The 16,201-nt window shown below is 36.8% G+C and overlaps 1 protein-coding gene across 1 annotated transcript in view; it reads right to left on the reverse strand.

Annotated features, from left to right (window-relative positions):
* Nucleotides 1-10,037, reverse strand: part of SLC6A15 (solute carrier family 6 member 15) — a 44,883-nt gene extending 34,846 nt beyond the window's left edge. Inside the window, exon 1 of the mRNA XM_081061292.1 lies at nt 9,771-10,037. The gene's annotated coding sequence lies outside the window, so the exon portion shown is untranslated. The remainder of the gene's footprint in view (nt 1-9,770) is intronic.
* Nucleotides 10,038-16,201: the final 6,164 nt, after the last annotated feature.

The following is a 16,201-nucleotide window of genomic DNA, read 5'->3' on the forward strand; positions in this document are numbered from 1 at the left end:
CCAATCTGAGGGAAACTTCTTATAAATGACCATACAAAGCCACAACTTACACTCATAACACTGGTTTGCCCTAAAAGTGAGCACACTTATCCGTAGGGCTAAAATTTTATAAAACTAATAATACCAAGTGTTGATGGGGATGCAAAGAAACTAGATCAATCATGTATTGATAATGGAAACATAAGATAGCACGGCCACTCTAAAAAATAGTTGACAGTTCTTTTTACCCTAATCATAGTTACCATAGTGACCATCAATTTGTACTCTTAGGTATATATCCCAAAGAAATAAAAACATATTTTCAAGCAGAAACTTGTACATAAAAGTTCATATCAGTTTTATTTATAATAGCCCCAAACTGGAAACTACGCAAGTGTGCTTCAATGAGTTAATGGTTACACAAACTGTGGTACATCCTTGTCATGTAATGTCAGCAATAAAGAAGAAAAACTTTTGATACATGCAACAACTTGGATGAATCTCAAGCAAATGATGCGGAATGGGGGTGGGGGGGAACAATTCCAAAGGGATACATATTTCATGATTCCATTTATATAACATTTTTGAAATAACATAATGATAGAGATGAACCACAGAACAATGGTTTCTGGGAGTTAGGGTGAGAAAGGGCAGATGGGTATGCTATAAAAGAGTAATCTTTTGAAATGGTATAATTTAGTATCTTCATTGTATTAAGGGTGACATGAATCTACACATCTGGCATTATTGCAAAGAACTATGCACATGTATACACACACAGCCAGAGAAAATGATCTGAAATAGCTCCCTGGATTACTCCAATATCAATAGGCTGGTTTTTATATTGTACCATGTTACTTTCACACAACGCTGTAAAATAGGGAAAGCTAGGTAAAAGGTGCATAAGACCACGCTTTGCACCTTCCTGTGAGCTTGCAATTATTTCAAAATTAATTATAATTAAAAAGAAACTTCCATAAATTGAAACATATTTTTGTTGACTTCTATGAACTTCTATGACAGATTTTAAATCTTATTTAACTAAAAGTCTTTTAAACACTTAAAATTTTATTAACATATTGAAAATACCTCTGATTTAACACGGTATTCATTTCCTGAGGCTGTAGCAAATTACTAATTTAGTAACTTCAAAAAACAGAAATTTATTTTTTTAAAGATCTGAAAGCCAGAGATCCAAAGTCAGTTTCAATGAACCAAAATTCAGCTGTTGGCAGGCCTGTATTTCCTTAGGAGGCTCTAGAGGGGAGTCGGTCCCTTGCCTCTTCTAGCTTCTAAGGTCTGCCAGCATTCCTTCACTTGTAGCCACTCCTATCTCTCCCACCATGTTTATATTGTCTCCTCCTCTTCTGTGTGTATCTAATCTCCCTCAGCCTCTTTCAAATAAGAACATGTGGGATGGCATGTAGGACTCATCTGGATATTCCAGGATAATCTCTTCATCTGAAGATTATGTTTGCATAGGCTTTTTTCCCAAATAACATGAATGCATTATTTTTAAATAAAAGATATCCCTAGTCCTAGATGGTTTCACTGGATAATCCTACCTAACATTTAAAGAATTAACACCAACTCTGCAAATCTCTTTCAGACAATACAAGATGATATAACATGTGACAATTAATTTGATGAAGCCGGTATCACTCCGACACCAAAACCATACAAAAACAGTACCAGAAAAAAAAAAAACACGATATTATAGGACATTATAGATCTATATCCTTCATGAATATAGACACACAATTCCTCAGCACGATATTAAAAAAAAAAAAAAGAATTCAGACACATGTAATAAGAATTATATACCTTGACTAAGTGGGGTTTATTCTAGATATACAAGGTGGTTCAATATACAAACATCAATAATGTAGTAGACCATAATAGCAAGCTAAAGGGAAAAAAATCATATGATCAATTGATGCAGAAAAGACATTTTACAAAATTCGATATCCATTCATGATTAAAAACTGTCAAAAAATAAATAAATAAAGCCCAACTAAGAGTAGAAGGAAACATTCTCAGCTTGATAAAGATTGTCTGCAAAAAATGTACAGTTGACATTGTACTTACTAATGAAAGACTGAATACTTTTCCCTTAAGATCAAGAACAAGACAAGAATGTTCACTCTTTAACTTTTGTTTACCATACTACTGGAAGTTCTAGCCAGTGCAATAATGCAAGAAAAGGAAATATAAGGTATAAAAATTGGAAGAAAGAAATATTTCCATATTTGCAGACATCCTGATTGTCTACGTTGAAATCCCAAGGAATTTACAAAACACAGACAGTACTTTTACATACTGAAAAGTACAAAGTATTGATGAAAGAATTCAAGACCTAAACATGCGAACACACATACTATGTTCATGGATTGGAAGGTTCAACATAATAAATATGTCAAACTCTTCTTAAGTTGATATGCAGTGTTAATGCAATTCCTACAAAATCCCAGCAATTATTTTTAGATATAGGAAACATTATTCTAAAATTTATACAAAGAAGCAAAAAACTAAAATAACCACAACATTTTGAAATGGAAGAATGAAGTAGGAATAATTACTCTACCTGATTTCAAGACTTATTTTATAGTTATAATAATGAAGACTGTGTGAGGTTGGCAGGATAAACACATAGATCAATGGAACAGAACTCATAAGTAACTCATAAATAGACCCACACAGATATGCTCAGCTGGTTTTTGACAAAGGTGCAAAAGCAATTTCAATGGAGAAAGTATAGCCCTTTTCACAAATAGTTCTGGAACTGAACATTCCTAGGGAAAAATATAACCTTGACCTAAATCACACATCTTATACAAATTTAACTCAAAATGGGTCATGGACTTAAACGTAAAATATAAAACTATAAAACTTTTAAAGACAAATCATTAGAGAAAATCTTTGATATTTTGAGCTAAGCAAAAAGTTCTTAGACATGACACCAAAAGCAGAATCCATCAAAGCAAAAATTGGTAAACTAAACTTTAAAATTTAAAAAGTTTCTTGTCTGTCTGAGAACCTATTAAAGAGGATGAAAAAATAAGCTAAAAACTGGGAAAAAATATTTGCAGACTATACATCTGAGAAAGAACCCATTTTAAGGATCTATAAAGAACTCATAAAACTTAGCAATTAAAAATAATTTAGAAAATGGGCAAAGGACATAAAGAGACATTTCAATGAATATGATGTGTGGATGACAAATGAGCATATGAAATGAGGTTGAGCATTATTAGACACTGGGGAAATGTTAATTAAAACTACAAAGAGATGTCACTACATACTTATCAGAATGACTAAAATATAGTGAGAATCAAATCTGTCAAGAATACCCAGAAGCTGGATCATTCATACATTACTGGTGAAAATGTAAAACGATACAGCTTTGTAGAGAACTACACATGCCACTACCATCTAACCCAGTAATTGCACTCCTCGGCATTTATCCTGAAGAAATGAAAACTTATGTGCCATAAAATCTGTAAACGCGTGTCCAAAGCAGTTTTACTCATGATAACCCTAAACTGGAAACCCAGATGTCATTCAATGGGTGAATGCTGAAACAAACTCTAGTAAATCCATACCATCGAGTACCACTCAGAAATTAAAACAAACCAATGACTGATACAACTTGGATGAATCTACAGACAATTAGGCTGAGTGGAAAAAGCCAATTCCAAAAGTTTGCATATTGTATGATTCCATTTAGGCAACATTCCTGAAATGACAAAATAATAAACATGAAGAATAGATTAGTGGTTAGCTGGGGTTAATGGGGAGTTGGGGGCAGGAGTAAAGTGTCTGTGGTTGTAAAAGGACAACACAGGGATCCTTACAGTGATTGAACTGTTCTGTAACTTGACTCTATCAATGTCAATATTCTAATTATGATGCTGTAATATAGCTTTATAAGATGTTACTTCTAAGGGAAACTGCCTCAAGGGCGCACAAGAACTCTGTATTTTATCTAGCACCTTCATGTAAATCTATGACCACCTCAAAATGCATTTTTTTTAAAAGTCAACTCACTAAAAAACTTATGCATGTTTATGCTGATATAACTGGCTAAAGTGAATCTACTAAATGTCATCTATTGTTCTAGTATAATTTTATTATTAAGAATGTTGAAAGAGAAAATGTTCTTGTAAATTCAGAAACTATGAAAATCATGGAGCCAAAATATCCACTATTATACCTTAATCATTTCAAAACAATGCCTGAACACTGTTTTCCCAATGGTGTTTGGTATTGTTTTCACTTTAGAATATTTTTAATCTATATTTTAAATAAATAATATAATAATATGGTATTTAAGGGCATAGAGTGAAAAATATCTTCTCACCCTTTACACCCAGCTTATCCGCCTCAACCATGCTGTAAGTTACCAAAGTTCTCCACAGATATTTTGTATATATTCAAGCTAATGTATATATATTTGAACTATATGTTTCTTCCTCATCTATCCAACCTGTTTCTTTTTTCACAACTGATACTATATACATAATTCTGCATTGTGATTTTTCACTTAAAAAATCTTCAAAAACTTGCTCTCAGTACAACAGCTTGTTTCATTTTGTGTTTTTCAATGAGTATGATGACAATCCATAGTGTATCATATATTTAGGTATTTCCGATTATTTCCTTAAGTGTTCAAGTAACTAATGACATGTGCATGTCTGTAGAATAAATTTCAAGAGGTGGAACCGCTTGATCAAAGGGTATATAATTTTATAATTTTGGTAAATACTGCTTGTGATCAAATCTGTCTCAATTTTCAATACCATAGCAATGTATAAGATTCCTGTTTTCCTCTGCCTTCTTCAATATAGCGAGAAATCTTTTTGATCTTTGCCAGTTTGATAGGTGAAAAGCTCCCAGGGTAAGTGTTCTAGTCCAAGATAACAATCAATTAATCTTATGTGAAAGGATATCTTAGCACATTAATCACAATGAAATAAAGTGACCTTCAAGACTAAAAAATAGTTCTATCCTATATCAAGTAATACTGTGCATTTACAACCACCCTGCAATGGTCATTTGCATTTGCAACAATAATAAAATAAGTTAAATACGAAAAAATAAACTCAACAATGGATGTAAAGAACCTATACACTGAAAACTATAAGATATTATTGAAAGAAATTGAAGAACACACAAAGACATGAAAAGATATCCCATGTTCATGGATTGGAAGAATCAGCATAGTTAATATGGCCATAGCACCCAAAGCATTATACAGATTTAATGGGACCCTCATCAAAACCCCAATGGCATTTTTCAAAAAAATAGAACAAAAAAATCAGCGGATATGTATGGAACCACAAAAGACCCTGGATAGCCAAAGCAATCCTGAGAAAAAAGAAGAAGGCTGAAGTTAGGCCTGCTCCCTAACTTCAAATGACACCACGAAGCTACAGTAATCAAAACAGTATGGCATTAGCAGGAAAAGAGACATACAGACCAATGGAAAAGAACTGGGATCCCAGAAATAAACCCACATGTATATGAACAAATAATTTATGACAAAGGAGCCAAAAACATACAATGAAGAAAAGAAAGCTTCTTCAATAAATGGTAGTGGAAAAATTGGATAGCCACATGCAAAACAATGAAACTAGACTACAATTTGACGCCATACACAAAAATCAATTACAAATGAATCAAACCTAAGTAAAATACTTTAAACAATAAAATGCATTGAAGAAAACATAGATACTAAACTTATGGACCTTAGTCTCAGTGAGGGTTTTATAAATTGGACCCCCAAAGAAGGAAAGTAAAAGCAAAAATCAATCACTCAGACTATATCAAACTAAAAACCTTCTGCACAGCAAAAAAACCCGACAAAACAAAAAGACAACCAACCAAATGGGAGAAAATATTTGCAAACAATATCTCTGATAAAGAGCTAATACCTAAAATCTATTAAAAAAATTTATACAACTCAACAACAACAAACAATCCAGTTAAAAAATGGGCAGAGCACCTGAACAGACACATTTCCCCAGAAATACAAACAGCCAGCAGATATTTGATAAGATGCTCAATTTCACTAGCTACAAAGAAAATGCAAATCCAAACTACAGTGAGATACCACCTCACACTTGTTAGAATGACTGTTACTAATAAGAGAAGAAATAACAAGTCTTGGAGAGGTTGTGGAAGGAAAAAAAACCTTCATACACTACTGGTGGGAATGTAACTTGGTACGGCCACTATGGAAAACAGTAGCGGGGTTCCTCAAAAAATTAAGAATACAGCTACTATATGACTCAGCAATCCCTCTCCTGAGCATCTACCCAAACATTTTGAAAACATTTATTTGTAAAGATATATGTACCTTATGTTCATTGCAGCATTATTCATAGTAGCCAAGACATGACAACAACATATATGTCTTTCGATGGATGATTGGATAAAGATGTGGTACATACATACAACGAAATATTACTTGGCCATAAGATGAAATAGTGCCATTTGTGACAACATGGATGGATCGTGAGAGTATCATGCTAAACGAAATAAGTCAGACAGAAAAGGTCAAGAACCATATGAACAACAACAGCAACAAAACAGACAACAGTATGGTGGTTTACCAGAGGGGGAAGGTGATGGAAGAGGTTGTAGGAGGTAAAGGTGGTCAAATACATGGTGATGGAAGGAGACTAAACTTTGGGTGGTGATCACACAACACAATATACAGATGATGTTTTATAAACTTGTACACTGGAAACTTATATCATGGTATAGAATATTATTAAGCAATGTCACCCCAATTAATTTAATTAAAAACACTGTAGCCCAGTCTACAGGACTTGTTTTTCACCTAAAAATATTTAGACAATCATAATTGGTGAAAGTTAACATTTAAGCAGATAAATTTGTCTATTAAAAATTATTTACTAAATTTGTCTAGAAGAGTAAATAGAACTTGTTTTATGTTATAAGGCAAATTGGAAATAAATCTAAAGATTCCTGCCATGTAACCTTCAATGCTTTTATGAATCAGACTATGCCTATGAATTTTGTTAATAATGACATCTGCACAGAAACTATTTTAAAATCTATTCTGCATAGGAATATATTATTATATGCAATCATGCATATGTACATAGTAATAAGAGTTAACATACTCTCCAAAAGAAGTTAAGAAAATTTTTCAAAGCTTTTGATAATCAAGAAGGCATGTTTGACTTTCATCATTCTAAGTCAATGATTTTTTAATTACCTGGATGATAACCTCCGAGTTAAAAAGAATGAAAATTTCTTGTGTGTTCATACACAAGTTTATTTTATGACAGGACAAGGATACTTTCTAACATGCACAGGCGCACAGTAAAGTTCAAACTGTGATCACTGAGTAAATCAATTATTATAAAAATAGAGCTTAGATTTGAGTAAGTATCCTAATTTAATTTTAAATTTTCCATACTTGACAAGTAAGGCATCCATCTGATTATTGGTATCTGAAATAAAAATAGTGCAATTCAACAAGTCTTCACTATTTGCTAGGTTTGAATGTTTGTGTCGTCCCCCCTCAAGTTCATGTTGAAGGTCTAACCCCGCTGGCGATGGAATTAGGAGGTAGGGCCTTTGGGAAGTAATAAGACCCCAGGGAGCTAGGTAGCCCCTTTCACCATATGTGGACACTGTGAGAAGACACCATCCATGAACCAGATGCGGACCCCTCACCAGAGGCCAGGATCTGCCAGACCCTTGATCTTGGACTTCCCAGCCTCCAGAACTCTGAGAAATAAATTTCTATTGATTTACACCGCCCAGTTCTTGGTATTGTGTTATGGAAGTCTGAACAGACTAGGTTAGTACCGCTTATTTACTTTATTAATTGGATGACAGAGCACTTATTTCCTATAAACATGCATAAAGACTTTTAATGACATTAAAATACTGTAGCTTGAGTTACACATATAGGAAGCCTAGAGTAATTCTTGAATCAAGAATATAAACGTGCAATCATAAAAAGGAAACGTGTCAACAGAGGTAATCTTCCTTTCAAAACTGTGAATTTCTGTCTTTCTGAAAAAAAAAAAGAGAATACGCTGATTGTTGCATTTGCTGGAAAATCATCAATGAGTTCAATGTAAAATTTAGTGGGATAATATATTTTATTCCAATCAATATGCATGTATTACTGATCATGGGTATAGAAAAGGCACTCTCAAAAATAAAATACAGTCTGATGGTGCAAACCTCCGAATTGAATGAAAACACATACTCTTCAGGAAATTTCAGTCCATCAGCAAGTACATACTACTAGTGAAGCCCAGTACTAGGCGCTTAAGACCCATAGGTCTGTATCTCAGCACGTCTTGCAGAAATGGGGCCTAGGTTGGGTAAGGAGCTGGGTGGGGTTGCCTCGTCAGAGAACGGTATTTTCTAAAGCAAACACATTGCTCCAGGGAACCCGGGAAAGCAAGTAGGCTGTAAAAATTGACAGCTGTAACACAGCTTTAAAAACTGGGGGATGCGGCGCCCAAACGCAGTACATAAAGCAAATTTTTTCAGTCCTCTCGGTTTCCGCGTAGTGATCCGCACAAACGGTACAGAATAACACCGGGTCTACCTTTAAGACCTGGAAGAAAAACTGCCGACAGCGAGAAACGGTCGCAGTGTCATTTGCATAAGCACCCAAACACTGCCAACGTCACCACGCCCGAGTGCGGACCCCGCCTTGTCTTACTCCAATATCTTCCTACGTGGGAAGAGGAAGGAAAGGGGAAAAGGAGAGCTAGACACTGGAGAGCGCGAGTCTGGGGCTTCGCTCTTCGCCAAAGCGGGCAAACGCTGCTTCTCCGCTTAACGGGAAAAGAATTCCCGCTCCTGCATCCTCTGCGACCGAGTGGGGGACACCTGTCTGGGGGCGTCTCCGGCGTTTTGATTCACTTTGACTTACAAGGCTGGTGTGCCTGTCTGTGACGCCTGAAAGGCTCTCCCTACGTTCCAAACCGTCCTCGGCCCAGGCCACGCAGAGAATGAAACGTAGAAACGGTCCGGGTTTCCATTCCTCCCATCCTCTCGTAAAACCCTAGCACCACCACCCTCTCAAATCCCTGGCTGCGCAGAAACACACGGGCTGTGCTTTCTTCGGTAGCCACGTGCCTCGGAAGAGGTCCACTTTAGGAACCTTTACCGCAAGGTGCCTCTGGCACAAGGGAACTGGAGTCACGTGACAATATACCGCCTTTGGATGTCACCTTCGCTACTTGAAAAAGCAAGTAAGAAGCAGATGAGGAGGCTCCTCTCCCCGCCCCACCGCCCACCCGTGCAAGAATCGGCTTCCAACTCGGCTAGAAGCGCCTCGCTCCGTCCCCACCCTCCCAACTTTCCTGTACAACTTGCACCAGTCGAACGCCATCCCTCAGACAAGCCAGACTTGATTTGGAAATGACTAGTCTCTCGAGGATGCTGTGGGCAATGTCCACGACGAGAAGGAAAGAGGGATGGCAGCACGTTTCGCCCCACGTGCTTCCCCCCGCACGCCACCCGTGCCTCCTCCTCCCCCATTCCCCTGCCACTGTTGGTGCACAGGTGCGGGACCCACAGCCTGGGGGGTCGCCCGCTGAGCCCAGCTTCGCCCTCCCCAGGCTTTGCAGCCTCCCTCCCTCTCGTCACCTCAGGACACACTCTCCGAGTCCTTCCTGGGATCCAGCCATCAATTCCGCTCGCGTCCTGCGTCCCCGGGCTCCAGGGTGGCTCACGGTGCACCCCGCCCCACCTAAACCGTGCCCTTGGCGGTAGGAGCCAGTCATTACCGTTAGTGTGTCTGGCCGGCGCTTCCACGTCCCGACAGGAGCAGCAATGGCTAAAGGGTCGGGTCCGGGTGGCTTTCACGGAGGCCGCAAAGGAGCTATCTAAAGAGAAAGCAGCTGCTGGCAAATGGGTGGTGCTCCGGGTGGGTTAGGGGGTCGCTGCCCTGCGCGCTGGCACCGAGAGACTCGCGAGCCCCTGTGTGTCCGCCGGGGAAGAAGCACGAGATGCAGCGAGCGGGTGCGCGAGCGCGGGTGTGTGTGAGTGTGAGTGAGGGTGTGACGGAGGCGCCCACGTGCCCAGCCCGCCCGTGCTGCGGCCGCCGACAGGCTGAGGGGTGAGGGGGAGGCTGAGGGCGGCGCCGGGAGGGAGCCCGGTCTCGGGGCTGGGCGCCGCACCTCCCCGCCCCCCCCCCCCCCGCTTGACGCAGAGGCCGCTGCGGCTCCCCGGCCGCAGACTCCCAGTGCTCAGGGTGGGCCGGCCGAGGTGGGATGGGCCGGGGAAGCCCGCTCCACAGCCAAACAAAACACGTCCTCCTGCCATCGGTCCTCCCAACCCACTCAACCGAAACAGTAGGCACCAGTTGCCAGCCCCCACCCCACTCCCCCCATCCCCAGCCTTTGTCTCAGCAAGGATAACAATAGAAATGGTCCTACCTACCTCGAGCCCTCTGAATATTCTCTGAGAGTTGGTAGTCGGACTAGAAGTGGGTGACTCAAAGAAGCCTCTTCCCTAGCTTTGTCTCCAAACGGGCCATTTATATGTCTTGCAAAAGGAAAGCACTCTGGGCATTTATTTGCTTCTCCGTCAAACGGTGGCCAGAGAGCACTCCGCTCAGTGATTTTGGCCAGGTTATAAAAGGCTGTGTTGGGAAGCTGGTCCTCACCCTCTGTTGGTCCCTTGGCTTCCAACTATTTTCCAAGGTGAAGGCTTACCTACCTCCTGCAGCAATCAAGACATAATCATAGTTAAGCCACGTGGAGAATTCCTAAAATATACGTCACTGAGCACAAAGCTTAGCCTTCTTTAGAAAATGGCTGAATCTTACCCTAAACATGGCATATGCTCCAGGATTAAAATTTATATCCTCGAAACTTACACAATTTGAAATAAATGCTAAAGGAGCTACAGAGGAAAGGTTCAGAGACTTCATGAAGGACATTTTTCACTTCCAGATGATTAATAATACCATTTAAAAATACCTTTGTATATTGTTAGGCCTTCCAACAATCCCTCACGTTTTAACAGTTTGTATCCAACTAAGATTGAATTAAACAATAAGGCCATTGCAGACAGCTTTTTCATGCAGTGAAAAATCTCCTGGAAAGAAGTCACAAGACCAAATTTCAGGTCAGAACTTCACTACTAATCCTTAGCTTTCAAAGCAGCCAAGAGAGCATTTTCTCAGTTTCTTCTGATACCAACTTTAAAATATTATTTTTAAATTAAATTAGATTTGATCCCCTGGATGTCGGCCCCTCTTCCCCTGCCATGGGTAAACAGTCTGACAGATGCCCCATAGGAAAACAACGTAAAGTTACAATAATCTTCTTAAGGAACATCTTGCATAATTTGATTTTTACTTCACATGTTGGTGACAGGCAAATATTTCTATTGATATATATATATATATATATATATATATATCCAAAAAAGTACACAAATTTTAAGAAAGGAAAATTGTATTAAAATTGTAATACTCAATATATATGGATAACAAAAAATGAATACAAATAATGTTTGACTTCTACAATTACAAGAGGTGCTCAAAGTGGTTACCATCAGCGTCCAGACACTTGTGATTACAGCAAACTACTGCTTGAGCAACGTTGACCAAAGTGTCCACTTGTATACTTTTTTTTTTGCACCCCCAGTATATATGAGGTCGGACAATTAAGTTCTCGAGTTGATCCTAGAAAAAGTGCTACATACCTTATTGCTGAATATCACTATAGTCACCTTAAAGTACTTCCCTTGGGAAGCTATGCCCTGACGCCAGTACCTAGACCACCTTACAAAGCAATTTTGGAACTCTTTTTCTGGAATGGGCATCAGAGCTGTCATCGGATTATCCTTGATGTCCTGAATATCATCAAGATGTCTTCCTTTCAATATTTCCTGTATCTTTGGGTAAAGAAAGAAGTGATTGGGGACCAGATCAGGTGAGTAGGGAGCGTGTTTCAAAGCAGTATTTGTTTATTGGCCAAAATCTCCCTCAAAGACAGTGCCCTGTGAACTGGTGTATTGTTGTGATGCAAGAGCCATGAATTGTTGGCGAAAAGTTCAGATCGCGTAACTTTTTCACGCAGCCTTTTTAGCACGTTCAAATAGTAAACTTGGTTAACTGTTTGTCTAATTGGTACAAATTCATAATGAATAATCCCTCTGATATAAAAAAAGGTTAGCAACATCATTGCAACAAGTTCACGAACTTAATTGTCAAACCTCATATACCACGTTTCCCCGGAAATAAGACCTACCCCCAAAATGAGCTCCAGTTAAGATTATCAGGTAGACAGACACATTTAGTACATTATGACGATGTTCCAGAAGAAGATGACAGGACTGTATTTGAATAAATGTAGATTGTTGTACATGAAAAAATAAGGCATCTCCTGAAAATATGCCCTAATGCATCTTTTGGAGCAAAAATTAATATGAGACCTGGTCTTATTTTTGGGGAAACACGGTATCATTATATATACACGGTATCATTTATATATATATATATATATATATATATATATATATATATATATATATATATATATATATATAATTTCCACAATTTCTCTCTCTCCATATATGTGTGTATATATATATATATATATATATATATCTGTATATACACACATTATATATACATGTAATATATAAATTGAGATAAAGTGCAAATATTACCAATCACAACTGTGAAGAATTTTAAGAAAATAAGAGAGTAGAGCAATGTGCTCAGTAATTGGGATTCGGATTTTCTGTGGAAAACAAAGTTATCTTCATGCTTGCAGGAATGATTTACCCTAATGGCAAGAAGGCCTCCTTGCGTGTATGTATTCCCTCCTCACTCTTTTTCACTGATGTTTGACACCTATCTCAAATATATGTACAAAGCTACATGTCACAAATTGTTTGTGGAGTGATACTCTCAAAAATAACTAATGCCAATTTATGTCTTGATGGCAAATAGGAGAAATAAGAAAAGGCATCTATTGAGTTTCCCACTAAGTACCTGGGGCTTTAAAATGGCTTATTTAATCTTCTCAATAAACAAATGAGGTGATTTTGCCTAATTGAGAGATTATACAGAGATGATACTCAGAAAAAAAAAGTAGAAAATCACACAGCTAGTTCAACATAAGAATGGAGATTTAATTCCAGATATGGCTAGCTTCAGAGTTCACTTTTTATATTTTTATTTTTTATGGTGTCCTGTAAGACTGTAGTGAATATGTAGATTCTAACAGGAGGAAAACGGAGAAAAGAAACAGGGCTTGGCACCTTTGAAAATAAGAAGTGGAGTGGGGGTGGAAGGATCCCAAAAGGAGAGTCTGGGAAACCCAATCACAGAGATAAAAAAGTATCCACTTTTAAATTTAATGGTAAAGACCCTTCAAAAATTGAACATTCAATTGCTATCTTGTAGCTAATAATTACTGAGTGCTGTCTCTGTCGCAGAGTGGAAGATGACCACATGATGTTGGTATGGGAGGAGAGGCAGCCCACAGTAGTGGACAAGCAGAACTTAGAAGATTTCAAACTACACGTAAAGGAAGTCTGGTCTTTTTGGCCATGTTGTATTTAATAATGTTAGCAAATATTGATCCCATGTTAAGTATGTGCTTTTGCAATGTAGAGAATAATTTACATGCCTTATTTTTCTTAATTCTTACTCCAACCTTGTAGGTACAGTTATTAGCCACAGGTTGTAGAAGAAACATCTGAGACTTTCGTTGTCCAAGTTCACTCAGTCAGAAGGCATCTGATAGATACTATAAATACCTGCCTCTACCTGAATCACTTTCTGAATTTTACACCTGCTTTTAACCACCAAATTCCTCAATTTTACTGTGTTATGCAAAATCTTCCAAAGATATAGCATCAGAGTTCAGAAAAAATTTCAAGATTTACAAAAAAAAAAATTAAAATGACAATATTAAAGGAAAGTATTGAAATCAATTCATATCATGAAATTATATTAATTCATTTTGTTATATTGTTATATATGCAGTATATTGTGGAAATTCTTTTTCATTCTAATAAAAAATTTTGTTATATTATCATCTATACCAAATGTTATTTGGTTTATAGTTTAAAAAATTTTATGAAACAAACCTCTGCACAATCCCAAAATACTTAGTGAATATTCTATTCACCCTACATATTCATAACTGATGAGGTGCCCAGAGATAGAAGCTAGGCAAATAACAAGATCATCTGATCTTTTTATGGGTAGAGGATCGGTTAGCTAAAGTGACAAATGTCAAAGCAATCAAATCAATTAGTATGGTTTACAAACTCACAACAATGTTGTTTATACAACTTCAACAATCGCTTGAGGAAAACATGACAGATGAAAGGTTCTTCTTCCTTTACCTTTATAAAAGTAAATGCTTAGAGTTTTTTCTGACATCTTTGGTAACTGTATCCATGTTCTTTACAGTCTCCTCTTTCTAAATGTTGATCCCTTTAAGGTTCTATCCTTGGTCCTTATGTCTCTTTACCCTCCATACTCTCCTTGGGTGAATTCATTCACTTTCATGTTTGATCCAACTAATGGTAATATTAAAATATTTCCTTTTATGTAATTAAAAGCTGTAATTGGCACTGACCAAAGGAAATTTATTATAGAGAGGACCAGCGTCCCAAGAAGGAGGTAAGGATGACTGAAATAACAGAAAGAAGGCACTTGGGGGATTCAGGGCACAGGTGTTTTTACAGCACTACGAAAATATTTCAATATTGTTTTCAACTGGTAAAGCTCAACAACGTGTGATAACTGAAAATCATTCATATTGAAGTGTTTGGGGCTTTTGGCAAATACGATTTATCATATTAAAGAAACTCCTTTGATGACTAATTTATTGCACTTTTAAAGTATTCAACAAATATATTTTGGGCACTTACAAAAAAGAGGCATACTTATGGGTGCTTGAGATAAACAGTAATCAAAACAGATAAAGATCCCCAATCTCATAGAATTTATGATCTATTGGGGTGAGGTGAGAGAAGGCAAACAATCACAATAAACATAATGAATAATTAAATAATACAACAGATTAGACAGTGATAAGTGCTATAGAGTAAAAAGAGAAACAAAAGTAGGTAAGCGGGTTAAGGGAAAGGAGGGTGGACTTCAATTTTAAATAGAGTGGACACGATAGATGTCATCGAAATTTTATTGGAGCAATGACTTGAAGGACTTGTAGATGTTGGGAGGTGAATATGTTCCAGGCAGAAGGGTCAATCAATGAAAAAACCCTAAAAGAAATTAACCTGACATGTTTGAGGAACAGAGAGAAAACCAGATATAGCAAATGCTTTTCTTACTCTAGGCGAGCTTATGATTTTTAAACTTTAATTTACATTCATAGATTTTTCTGTTGTTCAACTAACTATGTTTGCATTTCTGGATATAATATACTACTATTTTTCATATAAATTGATGGATCTAACTTTTTCACGTATTATTTAGAGTTTTTCACCTATTTACATAAATAAAATTGATCTGTGATTTGTTTATCTTTCCTTTACAAAGTTTGTTTATTATGGTTATTCTACTTTTATAAAATAAGATCCATCATTTACACTCCTATTCTAGTCTCTCAAGTATTCTTTCAGAAGTTAAAATTATTTCCTACTTGACTGAGCAATGCAGGAGATTAGAAAGAGGATGGTAAATAGAGAAATTTTTAATTTTTCTATTCAGTTAAGAAGTTTTCATTGGGTAAACTTTGGTAATTAATTTATTTTAAATTGTTCATTTCATCTATTTTTTTAAGTATGTTTCAATAAATTTGTTGGTACTGTTTTTTTTTATTTTAAATCCTAGATTACACTTGTAGATATACACACTTCTCCATAATGTTGTTTATTTCAACCCTTTTTTCTCTTTTATAATTAGTTTTGCTAAACATTTTCCTATTAGTCTTTTCAAAGAATCAAAATTTGTTATTGTTCATGATGTAATTTTGTTTTTTTATAGGTTTTCTTATGCTATGTATTTCTATAAGTACGGCTTTAGTTGTAAATTTTGTTCCATGTCTTTAATTAATTATATGTACCTTTTAAATCATTTTAATTCTTCATTGTATAGTTTATAAACATATTTTTGAATTTTATTTTTATTGCTGATCATTTTTTTAAATTAAAGTTTATTGGGGTGACAATTGTTAGTAAAGCTATATAGATTTCAGTTGTACAATTCTGTAATACATCC

The sequence above is a fragment of the Rhinolophus hipposideros genome (genome assembly GCF_964194185.1).
Source record: "Rhinolophus hipposideros genome assembly, chromosome: 9".
NCBI classification, from domain to species: Eukaryota; Metazoa; Chordata; class Mammalia; order Chiroptera; family Rhinolophidae; genus Rhinolophus; species Rhinolophus hipposideros.